Below are 25,410 nucleotides of genomic sequence, written 5' to 3' on the forward strand. Positions count from 1 at the left end.
ATGCTGCATTACTTGTAAAGTATTTTTGTTGTAGGTCAAGATTAGTCTTGCCTAAGTCAAGATAATGAGCACTAACGCAATCATTGGACAATGAGACATATTTAAAATTCATGTTGTTCTGGTCTTGTAATATATACATCTTTATATAATCCTATGTGTAGTCTCCTTTGTGGTGTATACACTGTGTTACTGTGTGAGTGTGTTGAGCAACCGTTTTACACATTGCCTCTGACAAGCCTGCCTGCTCTGCACCAAGCTACCAGAGGGTGAGCACAGGTTATTTTTGGTGTGTAACTTACTTCCTCTGACTAGAGTGGTGGGTTCTCCCTAGCTTAGGTGCATACACCAGCCAACCAGAAATCTCACTTCTAACAAAGTCTCCATCAGATTATTCGTTTTAGGGCTCTGGGGTACATGGACCTTCCTTAATCAGGTTCTGCTGTTGCTTTGCAGCTAAGCTAAAGGTATATGACACTCATATACACTGCACTGAACTGAATATTTTTGACAAATCACTGCACATCTGGTTGCATGGCAGTGAAAGTTTATACCACTCTAAATGTTTTCATTTTAAGTACTCTGTGTTTGGTTTCTGTAAATGTGCCTTTAATTACTGTGGTGATACCCTGGCAATGCCAGTATGCCCGGCCTTTATTAAAGGCACCCTTCATCAAACATTAGACTCACAGGAGGGTATTCTGTGTTTAGGGCTCCGGGAGTATTGGTATGCAAACTATCAAAGTTGAGTAGTTCCAGGGAACATTTATGGGGTAACTCACCAGTTGAAACTTTCATTAATGTGCGCCCCTGTTGCTTGTGAGGCCTCTCAGAAGGTTACATGTACCATTGTTAAATATACTTGTTAATTTGTAAATAATAGTAAGCTATGTTTAGTGATATTTCTAAAGTGCAACATTCACTCAAGGGTATCTTGGTGCTGGTAGTATCAAAGGAGGAGCAAACGGGAAGACTGCCAAAACAGAACGGGTTACTCCAATGTGTATTTAAAGAGCTATGTCTTTCATGTTTTCCTAAAGGGAACCAGTTCAGTAATGGTGAGAATGTCTTTAGAAAGAGCATTCTATTCCATAGGAGCAAGTACAGAAAAACCTTGTTCTTCCACAGCATGTAAACAGTGAGATAGGACAGAAGCTGAATAAGTGAGGGATAACTGAAAAGTATTGGGTAATATAGTACTTATTTTTATAAGCATGATCACTTGTTGGACAGCAATATTTTTTGTGTTGTTTGCAACACCATCCCTTAGTAAGCCTTACACAGCTCTGCCTCATTACCCTGAGAGCCAAGTGTTAAAGAGGAGTACTTGATACCTGGTTAAGGGTTCTGCAGTATGGGAGTTCTAGGATACCAGTGGCGTTACAATTGGCCCCCATCCAATTTGGATTCCCTAAGGTAACCAAGGGCAATAAATGTTTTATAACACTCAAAAGAGCAGATGTGAACTGCATAATATACACGCATTAACTATAAAACTTGAGTACCATTGCAACTTCTAAATGGATGCAAGTTTTTACCATACTGCGGTACTGCCACATGCTCTAAAAACTACTCAATGAAAGGATCTGTCATAACAATGTTGTTGCAGAAGGGAGGGGTATGGGTAAATTAAACAGATGTACACATTATGCACATAGAAAGGAAAATAATGTTTTCTAGGGTACACCAGAGCCAGCAGGTCAACTACTGGTATGCAGAGTCATTCTGAAGAAAACGGTCAAAGAAGATATGGCAAATGCCCAACATGGAACATTCTCTAAGCTGCAAGTGTGTTGCAACAACAGTTATCTGAGGTGCACAGGCCAAGAGACACAGAAAATACCCAACCACTGTGCCACCATCCTGAACAAAACACTTCTAACTACAGTCAGCTGCCATTTTGTTGAGCCAAAAGCACCTCCACTGTCTTTGGGTACAGGCCTTGGCTCCACATCGTGAAACCCCCAGATTATGCTACATTCTTGGGTACAACTGAGATACATATTCTTAACATGCTCTAAAACAGGCTTCTCCAAAACATTAGTTTCTGAGATAGTAATGGTTCTCCGGCTAACTCTAAGTAGCTCTCGAATATTCAACCAACCTTACTAAATTAAAAGTTTTGCTTGGTTGAAATGGGCAAGATAATTACCTTTGAAAACACTTTGAGGGTCATTCTGACCCTGGCGGCCGGTGGCCGCCAGGGCCACCGACCACGGGAGCACCGCCGACAGGCTGGCGGTGCTCCAATGAGCATTCTGACCGCGGCGGTTCAGCCGCGGTCAGAAGCGGAAAGTCAGCGGTCTCCCGCTGACTTTCCGCTGCTCATTGGAATCCTCCATGGCTGCGGAGCGCGCTCCGCAGCCATGAGGATTCTGACCCCCCCTACCGCCATCCAGTTCATGGCGGGAAAGCCGCCATGAACAGGATGGCGGTAGGGGGGGTCGCGGGGCCCCTGGGGGCCCCTGCCGTGCCCATGCCAATGGCATGGGCACGGCAGGGGCCCCCGTAAGAGGGCCCCAAAATGTATTTCACTGTCTGCCTTGCAGACAGTGAAATACGCGACGGGTGCAGTAGCACCCGTCGCACCTTCCCACTCCGCCGGCTCGATTACGAGCCGGCATCCTCGTGGGAAGGTCGTTTTCCCCTGGGCTGGCGGGCGGTTTACCTGGAACCGCCCGCCAGCCCAGGGGAAAACTCGTAATACCCGCCGCGGTCTTTTGACCGCGGCGCGGTAATTTGGAGGGCGGGATCCTGGCGGGCGGCCTCCGCCGCCCGCCAGGGTCATAATGAGGCCCTTTATCTGGTAGAGACTATATCTAGCTGCAGATTCCTTACCTTTGAATTCTACCCAGGGGTTAGACTAGATCTGGAAGATTTTCATGAGCAAGATCCCTGCACGCCGGTAGGTGGAGTCGATCAGCTACGCATTCGGCGTCAGATGCTCTGGATATGACATAACGGGTCCTATATAGGTGCCACCCAAGCACGTCAACGTCATGTTTCTTTTCATGACTTTCGACACCAGATGAGCTGAACCAAGAATAACAATGACTACTGGTGTGGCAAAACTAAAGAAAGTCCTGATTGGGGAGTCCTTGGACATAGAAATCAGTTTGCGGAGAGGGGAAGACAGGTGAGTCAGTAAGAAATCTGCCCCACCATGCCTGGCAGATGTCCACAACTGGAACTCGGTGTGCAAACACAGTGGTTGCAGCTTTAGCTTGGATAAATGAGTGCACAAACCCTAGGGGAGTTGCTTTTTGACCAGTGTGTTCAGATCTTCATGCAGAGTACGACCCCTCTGGAGATTGTCCATTTCTGCACTGACCAACCTTTCTTTGCACCCACATACCCTACAAAGAGTTGGTCATCCACCCCGAACTCTTTTGTACGATCAAGGTAGAAGGTCAATGCTCTTTTTGGGTCCAGGCGGTGGAGACTCTGCTCTTCCTTAGAAAGATGTGGTGGTGCGTAAAAAGTAGGCAAAGTGATGAGCTGTCAAACAACAAAAAAAGGGGGGCTAGTAAAAGGTGGGAAGTTTGGAAAAGGAACTCTTTTTCCTGGTCCTGTGTGTATAGTTCCCAACAATATCTTAATCAAAAAAGGCTGCACACAGTTCCATGTAAAATGTATCTCTGTAGAACAGGTAACCAAAAAATGTAAAATATTTAGAGCAAGAGCCCTCACTCACCTTACGGTGATATGCTTCATCATAGGGCTCAGCTCCTCGTCAGGCCGGCGCTGCAATGCCTGACAGGCCCCACGAAGGGGCTCTTTGCCGGAGATCTTTTATAAGAGGAAGCCTGTCAGTGAAAGTAGCAAAACTAGGATTGGTATGAAAAAACTGTTAAAAGAGGTGAAACATAGTTTATTAGGATACCTCATCTCTGTCATGATTAAAAACAAAGCGGGGAAGAAAATAAAGCAATGTTTAAACTCCCCAATAACTATTGTAAGGACACATCACTAAAATACCCAAATTAGAGTTTTAGTGGGAGTAGACACAAGATCCCCTGTGCTACTATTAGACGTCGGTCAACATGTTTCTCGCTAATTAGTCAAAATAGATTGTGAGTGCGATTCATCAGGACCATGACACCTACCTAATCCTAAAATGATATACAGCCCATATTAGGGGATCACTAATTAGTGGGAACCCTCCATATACTAACAGATGGGCCCCATCGAGGAGAACAGGCTTGGGTGGTCCATGTAGTTTGAACGGAGTCCCACGTCTGCTGGTACACCTACGATACCTCTGTGCTCCTTGAATATTAAAGTGATGAACTGGCCTACATGAAATGGCATGACAACATTTGGCAGAAAAGAGGCCCTAGTGTGAAGCACCACTATGTCAGGATACATAGAAAAATAGAGCGGGCGAGATAACAATGCCTGCAGTTTACTCACTCTGTGGACAGATGTAATTGCCACAAGGAAGGCTGTTTTCAACGTGAGAAGCCTGAGATGACAACTGTGGAGAGGCTTCAAAGGAGCGCACATCAGAAAGTCAGAACTACATTCAGATCCAATTATGATGTAAATAATGGGAATGAAGGAAAAAGATATGTAAGACCTTTGATTAACCTATGTATAATAGGAGATTTAAACAAAGAAAGTTGATCAAGCAACCGCAAAAAAAAGTAGAAATAGCATACAAATATTCCTTAAGAGTGCCCAGAGCAGAGCCCTGCAGGGTAAGGGACAGTCTGAACAATAGTACCTCAGAGACAGGGGCAGAAAGGGGGTCAATAGACTTGTCTGTGCACCATGCCACAAATAGTTTCCAATGACCAGTGTATACCATTTTGGTGGAGGAACACATGGCTGGCAAGATCATGTTACAGACTTCGGGAGGAGCAGCTCAATCTCCACACAAGAAGGCAAAAGGTGGGCAGGCTGGGGTGCAGAACTCTTCCTTACTGCTGTGACAGAAGTTCCTCTGAAAGGGGCAGTCTGATCGGAGCACCGATAGCCATGCTCAGCAGCTCAGGATGCCCAACTCTCCATGTCCAGTCTGGAGCCACGAGGATTACTTGGCACAGTCATTGTTGATCTGCTTGAGAACTCTGCTCAGGAGTGGTATGGGCCGAAAAGGCGTACAGGAGGCCTGAAATCCACTCGAGACGAAAAGCATATCAGAACGATTGACACCTTGAAAACATCAGGGTGCACAACTGCTGACGTTGCACGTTCTCTGCGGAGGCGAACAGCTCTAAGCAAGGCTCTCCTCCACTGCTGAAAGAGACCTTGCACCACCTCCAGATGGAGATGCATTTGTGATCCACTAGGCATTTTTGTCTGAGTTTGTCCGCTCTAGCATTCAGAAAGTCTGCCAGATGTTGAACCATCAGGGATATGTCCCTCTGTTCCAGCCATACCCAGAGGGAGAAGCCCCTTGACAAAGGGTTCACAACTCCACCCTGCCCTGTATGTTCCAGTACCATAAGGCGGGTTGTTGTCCGTGAACACCTGCACCATATTTCCCCTTATAGAGGGAAGAAAGGCTTTCAATGCCAGCCGGATCGCTTCTGCATATTGATGAGGGGTCCCGCTTCCACCGGAGACCAGATGCCTCTGATCTCCACCTCTCCTAGATGGCCGTCCAATCCCAGGAGTGATGAATCTGTCACTACTGTCAGATCTGGCTGGGGAAGGGAGAGGGATCTGCCTCTGACCCAATTGCGGCTCGTTAATCACCAGTGGGGATCTTTCGCAGTTCCCACCGAGATCTGGAGCCTGTCAGAGATATTCCCCTGATGATGCACCCACTGGAACTCCAGGTCCCACCGCAGAGCCCACGTATGCCATCTGGCACGTGCCACCACCAGGATGCAGGAGGCCATGAGACTCTGCGCCAGCAGCCTCAGAGTCATTCTCACTGAAATTCAGGATAGAGGCTGAACCATCGGTATCATAGTCTGAATATCCTGGAGTCGCCACTCTGGAGGATAAATCAAAAACTGCACGATGTCCAGAACAGCTTCGATGAAAGGGAGCATCTGAGAGAGAGTCTGGTGCGACTTCAGCACATTTATAGTGAACTCCAGCGAATGTGGACGTCCGCCACAGTCTGGAGGTAGGAGGGGACTTCACCTTCAACAGCCAGTCATCGAGACAGGGGAAGACTGAAACCCCCACTCTCTGCAGAAGAGCTGCAACCACCACCATCACAATGGTGAACACCTGAAGGGTGCTGGTAAAGCCAAAGGGGAGCACAGTGAACTGAAAGTGCTTGTAGCCTACTATGAACTGCAAGCAATGTCTATGGGCAGGCAGGAAAATATGAAATATGAAAATAAGCGTCCTGCAAGTCCAATGCTACCATCCGGTCTTCTGGGTCCAGGGCAGACAAGACCTGAGACAATTTGAGCATCTTGAACTTCCTCCTTGAGGAAGAGATTGAGGGGTTGAAGGGAGCAAAGACCCTTGTCCTTTTTGGGGACTAGAACGTAGAGGGAATAGCAACCACAGCCTACTTCTGGAACTGAGTAACTCCCTTGTACAGAAGGAACAAACCATCCTCTGTCATCTGATGATAGGATGGTGGCATGGATGGAGGGTAGTCTCGAAGGAGAGGATATAGCCTCTTTAGATTATCTGAAAAACCCATCTGTCCGATGTAATCGATTGCCAGTGGGGCAGGTGATGGGGGTTGGGGTCGGACTGACCAGACCACTGGCCACCTGACTCAGAAGGGCTGTGGGTCCTGCAACCTCAGCCATGCAGAGGCTGGGCAGCATGCTCAGCATGGTGGCTGACAGAGAATGGGCACAGTTGGAGACCCCATCCAAAGCCACAAAGGGGCAAAATGCAGACTGAGTGGTACAAGGGGCCGCCAAGAGGCCCAAGGACCTGGTCGTAGCCCAAGAATCCTGGAAGTGATCGAGGGCCGAGTCTGCCTTGTCTCCAAAGAGACGGGTGCCATCAAAGGACATGTCCATCAAAGAGGCGCGGACATCCCCCGAAAAGCCAAATGTTCTCAGCCAGGCGTGGCCCCTCAGGGGCACTGTCGGAGAAATCGCTCTACCCAGCAAGTCAGTCGTGTCAAGTTCATAACAAATTGTGAATTTTGAAGCGGTCTCTCCAATTGGCAACAGACTGGGAGAGTACAGCCAGTACCTCCTCCGTGACATGTGGCAGCACTTGCACAACAGTATCTCACAGCATGTGGGAAAAATACCCAACCATTTGGACTCCCTGTCAAGAAACTCAAGTCCACAGTTGCAGGGAGATGGCGGCAGGCAATAGTCCTGTCCACAGGAGCCCAGGTACTGGGTTTGGACCAGGGACCCAGAAGGACGTCAGTGAGAGCTTCATTGAACGGGAGAAGGGGTTCTGAGGTGGAAGCTCCCGGTTGTAGCTCTTCTGTCAAGAGATTAGTCTTGACGGGCACCAAGGGTGGTTGAAGGTCCAGGACCTCAGCTGCCTTCCTCACCACCATAGCATAAGAAAATCCCTCCTCCGAAGCCAAGGTAGTGGGTGGAAGCATGCCAGTATGTTGAGAAGTGTCCAGTCTGCTGGCCTCACCCAAGTCTTAACTACAATCCATTTCTTAATGGGGCTGGTATTCTAAAGGGTCCAGCGTCTCTTCCCATGCATCCTTGAAGCCTAGCCCATAGAAAAAGTGCTCAAGATCCGAACAAGGAGCTAAGGCTCCCGCCGGACCTGGCATCATACGACACCCATCTGGCTCCATGTCAGAGTTGAGAATTACAATGGGGATGGCATCACCCATGAGCCAGGATGGCACCGGGGGCATCAAGACTGTCATCAGGGAAGGTTGAGGAGGAACGACCAGCACTGGTCCGGTTCCAGGAATGGATCCTTGGGAGCCCCCTCAGGGTCTGGGCCACCGGTGCGGAACCAAAGGGGCTCTCTCCTACCACATGGGGCTTGAAGGCACTCCAGCAGGGTCGGTCTGCCCAAAAATGAGGCGCATGGGCTCATAAAACTCTCAGTGTTGAGCAGGTGTAGCTCTGGCTCCTGGACACTTGGGGCGGTGCAAAGTCGGTCCAGGCCCAGGTTCCATAGGACGAGGCCTAGAGCATTGACGCTTCCTCATCTTATCGGCCGAAGGACGAGTTGAAGTCGAAGAGTAATTTGACAACCTGGACTTTTTCTTATGCCTCGATTTACCCAATTACCCAGAGGATTTGGAGTGGGATCAGCTTTAGGGACCGCTCCCTCAAAGCCTTCAGATGCATGGCCCAGCACTTGGAGCACAACTTCGGGACGTGGTCGCGCTCCAGGCACCAAAGACACACAAGTTGCGGATCTGTCACGGACATCGCCAAATGACAGGAGCTGCAGGGCTTGAATCCTATCTTCCTAGAAGATATCCTCGACACACCAAGAGTTTAACTCAAAAAAAGATTAATAAAGCCAGTCCAAATATAACTGAAAGAGAGCTCTCTTTGGATCGTCACTTTGCTAGTGCGGAAAGAAAAGAAATGATGTTGGCGCGGGACCCGCTATATCATACACAGTACTCCTAATGACTTTGCCAGACATGGACCCTATTGAGGCTACCTACCGGCGCGCAGCCGTACTGCTCACAAAAATCTTCTGGATCCAGTCTGATACATTGGGAGAATTCAAAGAAATCTGCACCTAGAAGTCTCTATCAGATCTATCTATAGATTATATATATATATATCTATATATACAATGGTGTGCTTGAGATGAAAACGTGTTATTATTTTGAATAAATATGCTTCAAAAGTCTCTTTCAACAAATATAGGGGGTTCCATAGGATATAATGGACGGCTTAACACCTCCTCCAAAGTTGTAATAACCCCCATAATCTTCTTTGTCTGGCAGAAGGAACTGAAAATGTGTACATTTTCAGAACTCATAAGCTGATGTTTGGAGAATTTTTTTTGAATTTCCAACTGAATTTCTAATTCAACCTTTCCAACCACTGAGTTGAGTAACAATAAACATATGGTATTTCCAGGTGCGACCATTAATTTTAGGAGGGAGGGGGGCAGGACACAATCGCACACATACACACTCATTCATTTGCAAACATGCGTGTACACACACATCCATTCACAACACTCATAACCAAATATTCAAACATCCATGCACACACCAAACATAACAAAAAAATAATAATAATAACACTTACCTGCAAGCTCTGCCTCGGAGGTCCCAGGAGAGTTGGGACTGCTGCCTTCCCTCATTGGTTGACCTTAGGTCAGCCATCAAGGAAGGACAGCAGTCCCAAGCCTTGGAGGTCCTAGGAGGTTGGGACTGCTGCCTTCCCTCACTGGCCATAGGTCAGCCAGTGAGGGAAGGCAGCAGTCCCAACCTCCTCACAGAATGGGAAGGGGTCAATAAGACTTCTGACCCCACCCCAGTCTGGGACGATGTGTCACTGATTGACACTCCACCCTGGGAGTTTTAGGACTTAAATCTGAAGCGCCCAGGTCTGAGTCAATAAGTGATGCTATTCCTAGTCACCGAAGGGGGGGGCCTCAAGGACTTTTGCTGAACTGAGGAGGTCACACCCACAGGAGCTGTGACATCCTCAGCCCAGCAAAGTTCAGCTCAGGCAGCCAGAAGCCTGCGCATGTCTAGCTCCTGGCTGCCTGACCTGAACATAAAGAGAGTCTGTCAGGCTGACCTTTGCTCAGCCTGATAGACACTCTTCTAGAATGACAAAACGTGAGTGGCGTGGCCCCTCACCCTATGGACAAGCCGTGGCTGGGTATTTCAGTGCCAATATACCCCTTATGGTGCACCTGTGCTTTACAAATCCGAAAATCGTATTATATTTAAAGCTAATATTTGACTAATAAATCATGCAGCATTTGGGAGACTTACTATTAGTTTTGTTCCACTGGCACTGCGGTATGGCCGTTATGTATAACACCTGGGCAGGCACTGCACACTGATAAAGCCTTTTCCACATTACTGCTCAGTTAATCTGTCTGATGCATTGAGTTGATCACTGTTGATAGTCTTGAATGACGTGGCCACCAATGTAATCTTGTCTGATGCGTTTGCTATTACAACACTAATACTATTAGAGCTCGGGAAGAATGGAATTGAATATAATTAGCTCTTATTATAGAAAAGATTGGAGATTCCCATTTTAAATACTTTTATTTGTAACTGAGCATATTTTGCAAATTCCCTGTACTTCATAGCAAGAGCTACTAATTCTCTGTTTTGGTCATACGTCCTACATATCAATATCAGCTTTACCTGTCCAAATCATCCATGCAGGTGATGATTTTGTTTCTGGCATCCACCGTCTCATCAACATAAAAAGCGTCTTTCCTGTGCCACCATGAGGATTAGTGTGCATGTTCTCAACATTTCGCCAAACACATCAAATGCACCCAAAAAGGTTTGGTGCTTCCAATCGTACGCTGCTTTGCAACCAAATATTCACCTACTCTTCAAAACTACCAGCTAATGCATGATCATGTTAAGTGCAATGGAGTTGACAATCTATACGCTAAGAGCTCCAACATGCGCTTGAAGAGCATTCTAAGATGACATAATGCATGCACATCACAACATGTTCCCCAAGCTAGAAACGCTTTAAAGCATCTAGACTGCAAACCCACATCTGTCCACAATACCTAAATGTAGGTTGAACATACTGTTTGGAAGGAGCCAGATAACTTCATGTGTCTCCAGGTAAATTCGTTGTGAATGTACTCCATTTTTTAAAGTGAATGTATAATTAAGGGTATGTAAAATATATTCAAATTACACACGTTTATTTAACTATCATTGAAAAAAATGACAATTTATGGTGAATTCAGTCTCGAATTAATTATCACCTTATAAAGGAAAAATTACATTTCACCTTGATACTGTGGCTAAATGTAATAAGTAGCAAGCATAAATAATAAGAAGGCCTTTATGGCATCTAAATATCAAATTTGATAATACGGCAAAAGGAAACAAGCTGTGAATTTGTCAGTCATTTCTTTGTAAGTAGCAGGCTCTTTAAGGAACATTAGACATCAATCAATATACTCAATGCTTTACATGAAATTCAGCCTTCTTTACTGACAAACTCTATTCAAGGACTTTGTCATGACAAGGTCCTTGATGCTATCTTCAAAATTCCAAGATAATTTAATCATTGACAAAAAATGAGTAACCTGACAAGAGAAATTTCCCCACTAAAATTTCTGTCACTTGAAAGAAGGTTTATTGACTGATGTAATTTCATTTGGATGAGTCGTGATCGAATCGATTCAGTCCTTTTGCAACGCATATCTTTCCCTCGCAGCTGTCTGCAACTATCTGATTCAACCTGCAATTGCTAGAAGAAGCAGACAATTTTCCTTGAAAGCAGAACTCCTCCTCTGCTGGCTGTTATTTTGAATAAACACTCTCCAAAAGTCACTTTCAACTACTTTAATCTTCATTGTCTGACAGAAGGAACAGGAATTCTGGTAAGCGTTCCAGCAAATTATTGCACGGCCTTTTACGTGACAACTCAAATTCATGCTCAGTATACGTTTCAGGTAATAAAAACAAACAACATAATTAAGAAGTGACTGCATTAAATTTGCATTTATTTAGGTCATTTAACCAGTAGGGTAAAGATTGATTCAAAATTCGTAGAAGTATAGTGGCAAAAAGCGGACTGAATGCTTATAGATCCTTACAGTGCACGTTTATTACTTACACTTTAAAACCAACTGTAAATGTGTTAAAATTAAAAGGCCCACTAGCGCCTATGTTAATTACTACGGTCACAAAATTTAAGAGTGATTACATTTTTCCTGGACTGATTTTCTCAAATCCCAAAAACATGCATCAGTAGAACTTTATTACGTAAACCAAAATGACTTTTAAGAAACGCGTTCTGACTGTTCACAAATATATGGGCCAATTTACTTATGGGCCCCAATATAAATACTATGGCAATATACTCATGAAGTAATTTGTGAAAGGAGTGTAAATCAGTTTGTCTCATTTCTTCTTTTCCAACTGCGAATATGTGGCATGTCAGTGCGTGCATGTAATTCTTTGAAAAACAAAAGCCTGTAGATCGCATTCATGCATGTTGGATACAAATCCAAGTAATTTGTAGTCTTAAGGCCAGCCCTAATTTCATACTTGCCTGCATCCTAGCCGTACTGAATGATTTGAGCGAGAGGCCGGAGACTCCTAAAGGAACACTGGCTAGATCTCTGTAGATTCTTTCAGCAATTGGTGAGGTATAGCTGCACTACAAAGATTAATGTTAAAACTTGCCTGATAATGTATACTCTGAAGTATGTGTTATTGCAAACAGATCTATAAACCTCATAAGATGACTGTGTGGTCCTACTCTAACACAACAATGGCATTAATACATAAAAGGGGACTACAACACAAAGGGAAGGTAAACAAGATTACATTGACAAAGGAGAGAGAGACGTTGTAAACAGATGCAAAGTGGCAGAAAACCTACTGACAATATCAAGTGCTTGTGAAAGGAGACATTATCAGATAAGTTTTATGCATTTTTTTCAGATTTCTTAAATTCAAAGGACCTCTGCAGGGCATAACTCAGAGAGAGGGGTGTTTATGGTATGACACCCCATACCCAATCCCCCCACCGCCCTCTCTCACACCCCAAAAAACATAAATTCATTCTTGGCTTGGTAGTTGGGCCTGGACATTCAGAGTCTGCTGTGTCTCTGTCCGTTTTTATTGTTGTGTGCCAAGAAAAAAAGACAAAACAGTGACCTTTGATGAAAAAACGGAGAGAGAGAAAAAGACAGAGATATACAGCTGGTGATTGAAATTCAAAATGGGAAACCAAAAAACTTGGAATCAATACCAATTTCCCTGATTATCCAAACTTTGAGATCATAGTCAAACTTTTTATTTCACCAATCCTCCTTTCTCTTTATTACATGAGAGCACTTTTAAATACTTGAGTTCAGAATATATGCTGCACAAGCATATCTTATGTTTGATTTAATGGACTATGATGTTGCTTCATCTAGAATAGGAATCTAGGCCACGCTCAGGGGTGCATGACTACTACTTGCCTCTTAGTACACTAATGGCATTGTGGTTGAGGGAGCCCCATTAATGTTTAACTAACTTTCTAATAAATGTCTGTGTATGCAATGGTTATAATCTTGTGTACTAAGGTGAAACGTTTCTGGACTTAGAACAAATACACTTTTTTGAATTTTGAAGAGACTGTATCATATAGTTACATTATCTTTGTTACACAATATACATGACAAACATTTCCATGGCTTACTCTTACAGTCAAGCTAGACCCTTGGATCGTCTATGGCTCTGATAACCCTATTAACCTGCTGGCATGCCGCCTTCTACATGCAATTCTGGCTGAGTGCACGGGGCAATCATTCACTTGAAAAAATGATTTGTAAAATATGAGGACTGAAAACATGGATCCGTGCACCACTTCGGCAACTCTACCATTAAGGCTTCTTGTAGCAGAGAAAAGGAAGACTACATGAAAAGAAAATACATTTAAAATAATTGGTACCTGAGCAGGGATACCAAGCAGGGAGCACTACCAGGCTCATATGGGACAGGCAGGGGTTTAGCTGGGGTGTTTGGGTGTGAAACCCCTCCCAAATGCTATTTTGGCTTGGTTGTTGGTTCTGAGGCCGCTAAGCCGGGTCTGCCAGGCCTGTACTGTTTTTTTTTCTTGTCATTCTCATTCCACTAAGAGCTTTTAACTTGTTCATTTTCTGGAGTGGTATCTTAAATATATATAGTGATTAGTTTACCCTAAGAACTAAAACGTGAATCTGCAACCACAGAAGTACTCCTTGAATGGGTACAACTTTACTGCTTTTTGGAACTGACAAACACTGGCAGTAGTAGCCTTAGAAAGCTTGCCGAGGTTTCCAGGCATGCTACTGGCAATCAAATACCCAAAAGGTGATAGGATGAATGCTTGCTAATTCTTTACCCAGTGGCAATCGCTCAGGGTAACATTCCAACCCATCGTTTTTTAACCACTGTAACACGCTAGATAGATGTCTACCTAATGAAAATAACTACTGACCCTGTTCCTCATGGAAAAGATTCATCCCAAGCCTAGGAAATCTCAGCCCTCCACCGTGTAGTCCACTGTGTTCTTAGCTGGAAAATGTGCGGATTCCAGCCCGGAATCTCACCGACTGAGCTACTCCCCTACTCTATGTTCTCTTTTTGGGACACGTTAACAGCCATCTGTTTTCTCAATAAAATGTACATCATTATAACTCGCAGCTCCTTCACACAGAAGGTATTCTTAGGAATGGTACGTCCCCTGAATATCAAAGCTGGAATTCTGAGGTATACAAATATCGTGGACGAATCCCTGAATGTAATATATTGAAAGTTAACAGAAAGCTCTCACAATTGTAATTGAAAATAGATATATAGGTTGAAAGGCAAAACCTTCCCATAAAACAAGCCCACTTAAGATTATAGATTGAACATTAAGTTTACAAAATGTATCCCCAAATTAGGCTTTCTCAACCGACAGAATTGCTGGAGGTGAACTAAAGGTTTACATGGTTGAAAGAGTGCAGTTGCCAACATGTTTGAAAAGTTTCTGTTTATTAGCAGAGATTTCAATTTGTTAGTGAAACTAGTGAATGTAGGTATTTGCCAGAGTTCATGAGGAGGTGAGTTCCAGATTGAGGACAGGCATAAAAAGAATAGGGAAAAAATATCTTTATTTTCCAAAGCCTGGTGTTTTGAGGATGGGAGATTGTTATAGTGAAGTACAGTTCAGCACCTAGATGCTTTTCTTGTATGCTAGTGTTTCTGGATTACATTTTCTTATGTGTTGAGTGTAAATTCCATTATATATTAATGATCTTAGACTACACTGAAAGAAGACAAAGTAATAATTGCTAAGGAAAATCTGGGCTAATGCTTCTTTCCTATGCAAAATGTGTCTGCCTTAGATCACACGTGAACCACATGAGTGAGAACATTTCTCTGGAAAATGTTTGTCAAACTTCCTAAAGTGGTGTGCACAAAACAGCACATCCCAGTAAAAGAAAAAGTCAAGAACAATTACGCCTTCCTCATTGTGTATGGCCACACAACCTGACACATGAGACCACCGATTTTGCCACACAGCTTCAAACATGAGCAAAGGGAGTCAAAGCCTGTGAAAGTTTACAGACACTTCGGTGAGTTTGCAGGTACCCAAGCACTAAAAGGATTTTTTTTTAAAGTATCGATCTTTGTGGGGTGGGACCCTTTTGCTTTATCTTCACCCCACCTATCCCCCACACCCTGATTAGCCTTGGAGTGAGGGCGCGCCCAGTGTTATGTGGTCCTTTACTGTTTATTTAATGATATAAGGACAAGCCTCCGACCAGTAATGGCATCCGCAAAAGAAAACAGTTCTCTCCGAACTCCCTCTTCCAAACAAATTTCAATATTTATTTAATATCTGGGTCCGTAAACTGTCTTTGAGTGCACGTTTGAATACAGTTTCCAGATTAAGAGTCCAGATAACTGTAACTTTTTTAAATCTTTCAAATCCACTAGTGACATTTTTCTATCAACACTTTCTCAAAAACATTTGAACGGATTTACACCGAAGCAATCAAACGTAATTCCTTGAGTAAAATTTTACTTTCATGAAAGATTAGTGCAATCATCTTTTTTACGTAGCGGAAACTAAAGACTTAAATAGGGAAATGTAATTTCTGCACCCCATCATCCCCCTTTATTTCAAACCTCAGGGTGTAGGATTGGCTTTATGTATGGTAATAAAATATTACTTTATTGCACAAAAAACCCTAGAAATTCAATGAAAAAAAAAGGTTAAAGTAAAGTTATAGTTAAGTGAAAATTTCAGCAACAACTTATTGTTTTAAATTAAAAAAAAAAAAGTGACATTCACCAGCTATATTTATCTTTAGTAAATATCACTTGTGCCCTAAAGTAACTATAACTCTCGCCATGCACTGCTAATTATCCCACATATTACAGCACTCATGACACGATCTAGGATATCATTGGTAACATGACTGCAAAATCAGAAATACCATCATTTAGGACAAGAGTGAGAATGGTCGGGGCGGGAGTTGTAATTACTTTAGGACACAAGTTACTTTAACCTTTATAATTTCTGTGAATAAAAAAAAAAAATGTAATGTAAAGTGAGACATAATTGCAACGCCTAACTATAACTTCACTTCAACATTTGTTTTTTGCAGTGAATATGTATATCTACACAAACACACAGAATGTGTCATATCCTTGACCCCATGTTTGCTAACATGGTGAAAATGGAAATCTTTATGCCTATTTCACTAGTGTGGTCAGATCACAGCGATCCATATAAATCTATTTTGAATTAGGACGCCAGCGATCTCTACCCCCGCCCCCATTTGGACTCGGAAGTAGTCTAAATTGACACTGGTGAGGCTGAATCAGGCGCTGAAAAACAACAGTCTGAGTCTGGATCACAATGCAAGCAAAGCCAGTACTCAACTGGACAGCTGGCTAAAAGAAGCTTTTGACCAGATTGCCCCCCTGATCAAACAAGCTGCTCAGAGACAAAAGCCCTCAGAAGGGTGATTTAATGACAAACATTTTGTCTAAAAAAGAATTGTAAGAGGCTTGAGCGCCTCAGGCATTAAAATTATGACCCCCTGTTGTAAGGTGAATTATAAGACGGCGTTAAAAGCATACCAACAGCTTATTTATAAGGCACAGTGAGCATAGTAGTCACAGAAGATTTCAGACACTAATAACTCTCTGCATGAAAATTTTCAGGTTGTAAAAACTCTCACATCACTATCTTCTGTCTCACCTTCTTATTTGAGTTGCAGTGCACTATAAAAAGTAGAGAAAATCTATCTCTCTTTTCCCAAAGAGACCAGTTGTCATCCACAGTTGGAGAAGTGGTTTGATTCATCAGCCACTAGTGTTAAGTTACAACAATCTTCTACAGAATTCGCTTCCCTTTGCTCTATTGTTAAGGCTGTCTCCCGTGCAGATTTAATTTCCCCACCATCTTGGAACAGAGCCGCAAGATTATCCAACCTGCTGTTTGTGAAATGATTAATCTTTCCTTGTCCGCGGACTATGTTCCCCAACAATGGTCGTTCCTATGTTGAAAAAAAAAACACCACTGGATCCAGCTAGGCCTGAAAATGACCAGCCAATATCATTGATCCCTCTATTTGGTAAGGTAGCGGAAAAGTATGTAAATAAACAACTTTCCACTTTTTTGGAGGGTAATAGGCTCCTACATAGAACCCAATTAGGCTTCGCTACTTGCTACTAGCCTCTGAATCTGCAGGGCGGATTATGGATGACAACAACTCTGCGGCCATTCTTATGCTCGACCTCAGTGCTGCGTTCAACACTGCTTCTCATAATATTTTAGTCAAGCGGTTATGGAACAGCGGCATTAGTGACAATGTACTAAAGTGATTGGCCTCATTTCTGCATTGAAGCACCTTCCAGGTGCCAGAAAAACCATTTCAGTCATCAATTTGCTCTCCACGTTAAGGAGTGCCTCAGCACTCGTCACTGAGTCCAACTCTTTTTAATGTTTATGTCGGCCTTTGGCTGAGTTTATGGAGCAGCATGGTTTTAGCATTATTTCATACACTGATGACACACAACTCATCATCACTTTGTCCCACAACAATGAGCGTATGGCCTCTTCCGTCCATGCATGCTTGTCAGATGTTGCCACCTGGATGGAACTTAATTGTTTAAAGCTGAACGCCGGGAAGACTGAGGTTCTGGTACTGGGCAAGCATCTCAACATCTGGTCCAACGCTTGCTGACCAACTAATCTCAGTCCTTTACCATCACGTAAGCCCAAGGTCAAAAACCTCGGCATCTGATTTAATGAGAAGCTTCCCTTCGATGCCCATGTCAATGCCCTTGCAGTAAAGTGTTTCGGGATGCTGAGGTCCCTGAAAAAATTATCTTCACCTCCTTCTTGAGTCCACCTAGAAAACAGTATACCCCGATTGGACTACTGTAATGTTCTTTATCTGGTGTCACCCAATCATGACTGAATAGGCTTCAACATGTGCAGAATACAGCTGCTTGGGCTCCTGAGATGAGCCTCCATTAGTATTGCGCTGAAGAAATTGCACTGGGCGCCGGTGAAACAGAGAATCACGATTCAGGCTCTCTGTTATTGCTACAAGGCGCTGTCCTGCCAAGGCCATGCCTACTTACAATCTATGGTTACTGTCTATGCCCCTGCTAAAAATCTTAAACCACCTGCTGTCAAACTTGCCTCTGTTCGTAGTAGAGACATTTTAAGCCATGGGCAAAGTGGTCTCTGGCCCAGGGCCTAAGCCTTTCAGGGGGCCCCTGATAGAGCCAACTCTGTTCTGCAGAGAGGTGCCCCGATTACCTTTAATACTTTTTAAACAGATAATTTGAAATACAGTTTTCCTTTTATTTATTTTTATTGTGGGTGATGCCTGAGAGTTTATCACAAAACAGAAACTTGCATATTAAAAGTGGGAGGGTGTCACAGAGATTATTTGCAGTAAATATTAGTGAGCTGCTGCTGTGTTACAATACCGAAAACACGTCACTCTCCGTGATTATTAAATGTAAACACATTTAGGCTTTGGACGAGTATGCTTGTGCAGTGTTAGTGACCTGGCCAAAGAGGACATGAAACAGCTGAAATTGGATCTTAAATCCCAAGATGTTCTGAGCAGGGGCCCCCAAAATATGTTTGGCCCAGGACCCCCCAAATCCTTAAGATGGCCCTGGGTCCTAGGGTTAAAAAACTCAGAATTGGTGGATGTGCTTTTAGTCATTCATTACCTTTGGAACTTAGGCTAGCACTCCCCCTCCACACCCCCAATTGATTTTCAGAGAGAAAAAAAAATGGAAACTTGGCTTTTTGGATCCAGTTAAGTACTTCTTGTCTGTGTGCAACTCTTCCTCGTAATCAGCCTCCTAGTGCTGGGACACTTCGTGAGAACTAGCCATGCGTTTTACAAATGACATTATTATTATTTAATACACACAGCGGGCCATGACTCACAAGCGATGAATCTTTGAGAGAGTTACGATGCGCCTTCCCTCCTGGTTACATTATTTTATGTGGATTTGTTTTTGCAAGGGTACTTACCCAAAAGCAGGATGCAAGGGTTACATATTAGAACTGTTTTCATATCTAAAGTAATTTTTCTTTGGAATCTGTGCTTGTGTGTGTGTGTGTGTGTGTATATATATATATATATATATATATATATATATATATATATATCCCCTAGTGGCGGTCGCCACTAAGTAGTTATAGTTAGGACCTAGTTTCTATAAAATGTTTTTTATTATGCTAATAACTTTGGCGCTATTTGATGAATCTTCAAAAAGTTTTCCAAAACAATATGATGCAGCGTCTGTCGGGAAAGTTTTGGGGTGATCCGTCAAACGGGGGCTGAGAAAAAAGAGGGGTCCCAAAACACTTTTTTACCCCTGCATTTTTCCATAGGGATTTTGAACAGGAATAACGCCCGAACCACAGAAGAGAATTACACCAAATTTGGCACAAAGGTAGCTCTTCTTCCAGAGAGTGACCTTTTTGTTATTTGGTGTAACTTTGTTCAGTAGTTTTTGAGAAATCAAGGAGAAAACATATATGTATATATAGGGTCACAAAGGCTCCATGAGCCCCCAATCTTGTGATGCGATCTGATTGGCTGCCAACACTTCAACAAGGAACCAGAAATAAAGATTTTAAAAAAAGAAAATAGTTGAGGGGAGAGACACCCTGATCCCTTAGTTCTGGTACTGGGGTCCCAGAGGGACCGCCCAGAGCAAAAAAGCATTTTTTTTGTTGAATTGTCACCAGGATTTGCAGCTGATCTGCCCCAAGATAACTAACTCGTGCCCTCGCCAGGCACTGCTAATTACCCCCACAAATTACAGCACTCATGACATCTTTGATAACATCATTGATCGTGTAAATGTAATACCTGCAGTAACATTTTTGCCGACAAAAACTGTGCATGGCAGATACACAAGTAACAGTTATCCTGTGGCACGAGTTATAGTTACTTGAGATAACTAACTGTAACAGGAGAATTTCTATGGTTTTGTATGTTTAAAATGTAAGCCTCACTATAGCATCCCTCTAACCTTTGTTTTTTTAACTGTATATATATATATATATATATATATATATATATATATATATATATATATATATACACACACACACGTGTGTGTGTGTGTGTGTAAACCTAAGCCAACTAAGCTTCAGCACCAGAAAACACAATCATGTATACATTAAACATTCCATTACACAGTCTATAACTTGCTTGAACATGCCCATAAGTGATTACTTTTAAGAATCACACAAATGAAGAGATTCAGCAATGATGACGTGCCCATTTTTTTTTTAGCAACAAACAAAATATATGAATAGGTTTACCTCAAAAGATTTAGGCTCCTTGGACTAATGACACCTGCTACCAACACATAGGTAAAAGGAAATAAAGCTATCATTTCAATATTATCGCAGACATAAGTAGAACTTTAATTGTAAGTATTATAAAACAGTGAAATATTATTGTTCGCTTGCCACAAATCAATTAGTAAACTGTGATTTCTCCAGTTCAGGGTAAAAAAAAAAAGTCAAACTTCTTTACACAACATACCTCATCTTTATACTACCGCATAAGCCTCAGTGTACAAAAACCGTTTGTACGGATCTCTCCATTTTAGGACAGCCCTTTAAAGCTGTAGCTTTTGAACATATTTTCATCAAAAATGTACCTACTTTGGCATTTTCTGGTACAGTGCAAATGTCTCAGAATGCCTACTTCAACAGCCGTTCGATAGTGCTGCTTTAATTATATATAAATCTTTAGGCTGATCTGTAGTTAACAAAGGGAAAAATAGATACAAAGCTTTTACAAAATAAATCTAGATTTTGATAATGCTGCCTTTCCAATCTTCTTTTTTTAGTCATCAATAACGATTGTCCTTTAGCTTCTGGATTTAACAGGACAGATTTATCACTGGAACAGAGGCATAATTAAGTCAGGAGCAGCCATGTGATAAAGTCAATAAGATAAAATGCAACCATAAATTGATTTGGAGCTCTGTAATGCATCAACAGAAAACAAGAGTTTCAACATTAAAGACACTTTCTTAAAAAATACAAATAACATCTGGGGAAGGCGAACTAGTTACTCAGAGGTAGTTTCACCATCAGCAGTGGTTGACTCAGCCTTCTTTCAATCTACCGAAAATGAAATTTCGCGACTAGAGAAAAGTTTGGAAACCATTTATAAGCTAAGATGAGTTATGCTTAGGGCCACTAATACTCTTCAGTATCAGCCCCCTCCAACTATAATAACAAGCATTGGAAAAGTTAATAGGACCAGACTTTAACTGAAACGTGGATGAGTCCATCCACGTAATCACGCATTCGTCCTTCCATTTACTCAATCACTCATCACCCATGCACTCACTCATCCGAGCACAAATGTATGTATCTACTCATCCATCCACTGACTTTCTTGCTTTCAACCATTTGTTAATCCATACACACAAACTCGCTGATTGATGAACGTTTAGGGGAGGAGGGTGTAAGCATGCTTCCTGTAGTGTCTCAATGGTAACTTTTGAGGGGGCCTAGAGTGCTTCTGTAGTTTCTGACTGGTAATGTTTGAGATGCGGAAGTGAATTCGGTAGGGTTCAACTGCTAGTTTGCGACTTTCCATACTTATTTAACAATGACAAAGTATTACTCTTGAAACAACACTTTATCAATCATTCCTAAGTGGCATCCTCTACCTCCCCTTGTAGGACTTGATGGACTGATTTGCAAATGAAGCTGCCAAAAGAATGGGAGAGGGGTATATTTATTGCACATACTATCCATTTATTTACTTCTGAGACCTGTTCCCACTACAGGCTGGCCCCAACCACCCGCATAAATCACTGACCCCCACGTTATGTGCTCACATGATTTTTACTTACATTTTCAAGCACCATTTAGTGTAGAGTCCTGGCTTTCTCCACCAAGAGCCTTCAGTGTTTGCAGATTCTCACCCTCTGCTTTGGGAGTTTGCCTCCAACCTTAGCTCCATAGCATTTTCTACCAGCTGCTCTCCCTGGATCATTCCGATCCCAGTGCACCAACTGTGAAACCATTCTCTCTACTCTGCTGACGCACACATAGTGCACAAGTGTCGTGAAGGTCCCTTCACGTGTAGAGGAAAGCATATCTGCAGTACAGCGAGACTGAAATAAGCAGATGGTCTACCACCAAGCAGAAACAATATATTACATGTGGGCTGGAGAGTGCATAATTATGCATATATCAAAGGGCCTCATATTCCAACACCAGGAAAACCAGCATAGTGAACTAATCACCACTGAGAGGGAGGTAGAAGGCACACCACACTGCAGCACGCATTACTCACAAGCTCAAGCCATTGGCCATTGTGTCATTATGCTGAGGCATGATAGCCATACTCTAAGTACAGAATCCATGGCATGTCATGGCTCACTTACTGGCCCTGATGGTGCTGGCATATGGGACACAAATCATTTCTGCTGCTTTGTCAGCGGCGACCAGCATTTCAGCTCTTAGAGCCTCCGATGTAACAGATGTAGGCACTGGGAGAGATGGACAGGTGCAGTGCTGGTATCTTTTGCGACTGTGTGCAGTAACAATGCTCCCCAACAATTACTCGCCTCCAATTGTGATATCTAGACTGTTTTACCTCTAGGGTCCTACAGCCACATTCCTACTGAACCAAACTAGCATGTGACGCTCCTGATTGCAAGGTAGAGCCATCTAAGGTTTACTCACGAAGGTGGCTTGAACTGGAAACTCAGAACTCAATGTAACACACAATAACACTTGATGAATTAATGTCTAGGGAGTGCTTTTACCTTTAGAAGAAAAATTACTCTAATTTGCACTTTACTAAACACAAAACCTAATATTTTGGATGTATCTAGTGAACAACAAATGAGCGTCACTAAGCCCCCTTGTTAATAATGACCCCACGCACCGTGCTCCCAGAGGTCAAAAAGTAAACAAATATGTAAGGCCAACTCTGTGCAAACTACATTACAGTATTTAATGAATTCGACCATCGGCAAATTTCAAATCTGTGACTGAACGCTAATACATTTATAGGAAACAGTCAAAAGGTTCATGCATAACATTTCAAAACACTTCTCAAAAGAGCGTGCGGTTGTCAGAGCCCAAAACACAAATGAGCAACTGTTAAGGAAGGGGACTCACAGTGTGACCCCCATTTCTAGGCACTCCTTATTTACGTACTTAAGTGGCTCAATCTGCGGTTAGGAAAGTGACGTATCATGACGGATGCCTCAGGTGATTCTTGTGTAGTTAACTCAATGGGTAATATCCTGATATTGTTCTCTGTGAAAATATTTATCGGAGTTGAGTTACATTATCCGTCATTTTTAAATAAAATATTAATTATTCTGTTTGTTTACTTGAAGACCTCACAGCCAAATGATATGAGGACTGTCGTCAGTCCGGCTTTTTAACTTAACAGTTTGCATACTGGGGCACATAGTTTTACTTTTTCCATTGTAAACATAATCCTCCAGGTCATGCTGTCCGGCTGCATGTTCGCCCTGGATTCTATGAAGGTGGCACAGGTGAACAAGGGACCACCTGGAAGTCATGGGAGGTTTAAGGGATTCCACCACCATTTACCTCTGATAACTAAATATTAGTGTGCAAGAAGAGGAGAGGTCCTGGAACAGACAGTGATCAAAGTAAAGTGAATTACATGAACGAGAATCAAAGCTGCCAAATGCTCCATCTTATGTGTGACAGTCCTGACTTTTAAAAACATTTTCCAGGGAGAGACCAGTGCTTCCGCATTGCCCATAGCTCCAGAATGTTTATTGCTGAAGAATACTCGAGGCTCTGGTGTCTGTAGTGATAGTGCTGCTAGCTGTTCTAGTGTAGCAGGAATAGTGGGCGGTTGTGAAAGGGTCAGCGGGTTTAGAATACTAAGACACAAATAAATAGTCACTTACCTTGCTTGAGTCCGACATGTCCTCCTTGCTCCGGTCTGATGTTAACTTCTACTTTTCTTCCCAAAGGCTCCAGTGCAGGGCCCTAGCCAACTCCCCTAACTACTCCTGGCACTGCTCTCATGCTCAGAAGCGCCAGGATCGAAGTGAGCGGCCTCTCTCAGCGTTCACAAGAGCACTGGAGGCCTGTGCTTGCTCTTAACCCAGCAGTCTAATACAGATGGGATAGAGAGCTATAAAGTGTGTATATCTGGCTGGCTGTCACAAGACAGCTGGCCAAAATGACATGCACACTTTAAACTTGAGTGAACAGTCCACAATTCCTCCTGCTGCTGGTAATGTTTGCTATGACAAATCTTAAGTATTTGCAGCGAGTTGGGTGTATTGGTATGTGGAGGTACGCATCCTTTAGCTCTAGCGTCGCTTCAAAGCTACTCTGTTGAAGTGGAATGACATCCTGTGAGATGACCATGTGGAAGGGCTCTTATGGAATGTATTTGTTTAAAGGCGTGAGATCTAAGAAAGTTCTTAGAAACCCATCCATTTTGGGATTAGGAAGTACAGAGAGTATACCCCTGAGCCCTGATGGTGAAGGGGAACAGGTTCTATGGCTCCTTTGAGGAGAAGGGTTTGAACTTTCTGCTTGAGTAATGTCTGATGTTCCTGTGTTAACCTGTGAGTGTGAGGTGGAATATTGGGTGGTGTGGTGAACGGCTACAGACTATAGCTAAAACAGATAATACCCAAATAGCCTCTTGTCTGTGGTGATGGAATACCATGTTGAATGGACTGTTGCCGTCTGCCCATGACAGCTGTTGTGTGATCAGGGGGTAGGATAGGGTAGTTACTGCTCAGCAGGGGCTGTGGCTCTGCAGGAGGAGGCACCTTTACCTTTACTCTTGGCATTACTGACTCTAAATGAGTCACAGGAGCAGCTCTTGGTAAAGGAGCCTTGGGGAGGTTTTTGCTCTGAAGTGGATGCCTCTGAAGAGGTAGAGTTATAGGCCTAACAGTTGGTTGGGCCACAAAAGGACCCCTGGGGAGCAGGTGTCTGTATCACTCCCATGGCCCTAGCGGTCCTTGTATCTTTTTTAATCTCCTCCAAAGTAGAGTATACTTGGGAACCGAACAAATTGTCTTTGTCAAAAGGCATGCTCAAGATGGCCTGTTGAACCTCAAGTTTGAACTCAGAAATCAGGAGCCAGGAATCACGCCTTAGAAGAATACTATTTTTAATTCCCTTTGTGATAGTGTCTGCCACATCTAGCCCACACCGTATGGAGGTGTTGGTAATGGTTTATCCATCTGCAACCAACCGCTGACCCCGCTTTCTATGCTCCTAAGGGAGACACTGCAGAAATTCCTCCATCTCGTCTCAGTGAGCTTAATCATGCCACGGCAAGAGAGCCTGG

The 25,410-nt window shown here is 43.2% G+C and overlaps 1 protein-coding gene across 6 annotated transcripts in view; it reads right to left on the bottom strand.

The window, feature by feature from the left end:
* Positions 1-25,410, bottom strand: part of PHF14 (PHD finger protein 14) — a 791,087-nt gene that overhangs the window by 336,428 nt on the left and 429,249 nt on the right. The window lies entirely within an intron of this gene.

Source organism: Pleurodeles waltl, chromosome 10 (genome assembly GCF_031143425.1).
Source record: "Pleurodeles waltl isolate 20211129_DDA chromosome 10, aPleWal1.hap1.20221129, whole genome shotgun sequence".
In the NCBI taxonomy this organism is placed as follows: domain Eukaryota; kingdom Metazoa; phylum Chordata; class Amphibia; order Caudata; family Salamandridae; genus Pleurodeles; species Pleurodeles waltl.